This window comes from Hyperolius riggenbachi, chromosome 1, assembly GCF_040937935.1.
Source record: "Hyperolius riggenbachi isolate aHypRig1 chromosome 1, aHypRig1.pri, whole genome shotgun sequence".
Lineage (NCBI taxonomy): Eukaryota > Metazoa > Chordata > Amphibia > Anura > Hyperoliidae > Hyperolius > Hyperolius riggenbachi.
The window spans coordinates 196,024,493-196,027,537 of record NC_090646.1 but is presented as its reverse complement, the minus strand read 5'-3'; positions in this window follow the sequence as shown (position 1 = coordinate 196,027,537).

The following is a 3,045-nucleotide window of genomic DNA, read 5'->3' as shown; positions in this document are numbered from 1 at the left end:
CTGAGACTAGAAGATAGGAAAAAATACAATTTCAATGGTTGCCTTCAAAGGGAAAGGTAAAAAGGAATCGAGAATTTACTGGAGAACGGCTCTGATTTTTAATTTTGGTTTTCATAAATAACAGCAGTGCTGACTTACAGTAAGTGTCGCATAGATGCATTTTGTCACATTACGCTGTAAGCTGTGTTAATCTCACCTCACAATTCACAGGCCATCTTCTGTTTGCGAGAAGCTTTTATAGCTGATGAAGCCTAACAACTGGTGTGATAAATTACTTTCTTCAACTACAATTTCATACCCAGTAAATCAGTGCGCTTGTAGAGCTTTCCAAGCCTGAGATTTCTATAAAGTAGCCTTATTATAGTTGCACTTTTCTGAGGCAAAGCTTATTGAATTTCATTACCAAACCACAGTAATAATGAGACAGGCAGTTCTTGAAAGAACATTTGCATTTAAAGAGACCTGAAGTGCAGTTAAGATAAAGTTAAAAAAAAATAGATACAGTCCTCCATAGTGGGAAGTCTCTGAATAGTCACACACATGCAACTTTTCCACCCAACTATGTTAAATTAATACGGTCTGACTTGTGTCTTGTGCACTTCCAGGGTTTCAGAGATCTTCACCAGGGTCTACAATGAGGGAATCCAAGAAGTGCTAACCCAGCTCTTTTCACTTCATGAAGTGTATTTAAGATAAAATCAGAAGATAAAGACTCAGGGACAATTAAATATCAGTACTCCCCATCCCAGTAAGTATCTTTCAATAGTTTCAGAGCAAAGAAAGCCAGGTCAGTTCTGATTAGTGACTAGGACACAACTCTGGCTGGTTCACACTTGTAGTAAAAACGTATCCGTGGCCGCGTTTTTCAGCCCGCTGTTTTTCAAAACCGGAGCCACGGATACCAATGTTAAAAATAGCAGCCATCTTCATTTAAAAAAATATATAAACGGATCCGTCTGTGTTTAAGGGGATCCGTTTTGAAAACCTGAACGGACGGTCTGGATTTGCTGCATTTTCATGGACCTCAGATACACAGAGGGGTATTAAAAAAGCAATGACAAAACGGATCCCCCTCTACACAGGCATAATTTTAACACAGAAACAGATCTGTTTTCTGTGTCCCAGGGGAGGGGGCCACCATGCTGAAGGGGGTTGCAGGAAGGGGGGCAGTGGCGGGGAGGGGGTCGCCCCCCCTTCCTCTCCTGGGTCACCCCCCTCCCTCTCCTGGGTCACCCCCTCCTATGCTGAAACTAGCTGGAGGGGGAGCGGGGAAGAGGGGACCCAGGTGAGGGGGGGCGACCCCCCTCCCCGCCGCTGCCCTCTTCCTGCCTGCTACCCCCTTCAGCATGGCGGCCCATCCACGGCCAAGGCAGGGGACGTTTCCACGGACTGGAAACGTAACTGCAAAAAAGGCCATTTCTCTCAAAACGGAGAGCAAATAAAAATTGTTTTCATAAAAAACGGATCCGTTTCAAACGGATCAGATCCAATCCGCAACAGACAAGTGTGAACCTAGCCTTACTCACCCTGGGAACCAGGTTTTTTAAACTTGTGTTATCAAGTATACAGTAGGTTAAATACACCGTTTAGCGAGGAGCCCCTTTCTCGCGTACAAAATGCACATGAAGAAAGCTTTCCTACACCCCCTAGAGTTGGACCAGCCCAGATGTGTAACAACCCCCTCCTGGGGCCCCAAGTAAAATTATCATGGGGTCCCCCCTGTTCCATTCAGCCTTTCCCCCACTTGTGGCCAGTCATATACAGCCCCCATCCTAAGTAAGTGCAGTGTATACTTACTTGCTCCTGCACTGCATCAGTTTCCAATTCCTTCCGGTAGTCACATGCTCTATGCTGCACCCCCAGTTCCTGATCATTTGACATGCAACAGCAGCTGGAGGAATGCAAGCATTGAGCTTGCAGCTGCTGGAAAGAAGAGGAGAAATAAATATGCTCCTCCATTGCGCCTTCTCTGCAAGGTGGAAGGGAGAAACAGGCTCCCATAGTCCATTATCCCAACTTTCAGTACACAGGGCCCACTTTTAAGTATACAGGTCTGACGACCATCCCACCTTTTAATAGATAGCAACACTTTCACTGCATAGGGCTCACCACCAACCCACCTCTCAGTACAAAGGTCCCACCACTGGTCCACCCTTTAGTGCACAGGTACTACCCCAGTCCACCTTTTAGTATACAAATCCCATCAATAGCCCTCTTTCAGTACACGTTCCAATAAGGCAACTTACAATTTACTTATCCCATCAGTGGTCCTCCTTCCAGTGCACAGCTTCTACCCTTGGTCCACCTTCCAATACACAGGTCCTTTCACTGGCCTATCTTTCACAACACAGAGCCCACCCTGATCCACCTTTTAGTACACTAGTCCCACGGCTGGACCTTTTTGCAGTTTACAGGTCCCATAATTGGCCCATCTTTCAGTACACGGGTCTCACCCATGGTCTACTTTTCAGTACACAAGGGTCCTAATGATGATTTAGCAAGTATGAGCAATTCAACACTTTTTCTTTACGTCAATCTTGCAAGTAACAGGTTATTGATGTGTAATAGATATGTATTAGAACTGGAATAATCAAAGTTTCATGAACCATCTGCAACATAAACAACCTTTTAGCATTTTGTTTGTAATGTTTGTGCTCTCACACAAGGCCAAAGAAGTTATTAGCAGAAATCAGTAGGGATTCAATGACGCTACGGCATCTGCACAAGTTATCATATAAAGAGAACAGTGTTAATAAATGCATGACTGGAAAGTCAAATAAGGTAATCCGAACATTCAGGCTTATATAGGAAGTGTCTGAAGAACAAATAAGGTTGTTGTGTTAACCTTTTAGCATTTAGAAGTGCAGCGGACTGAGAAAAAAAATCGTCCACACAGAGTGACATTGCAAATCATGTGTTTTATTTATCGTGAGATTAACACATTAAACAAGTGAATAACTGTTCATACAGCATGACTGGGAAATCTGACATCTGGATGTGTGAGGGCTCGTTTCCACTGTTGCGGTGCGGAATCGCCTGGATTCC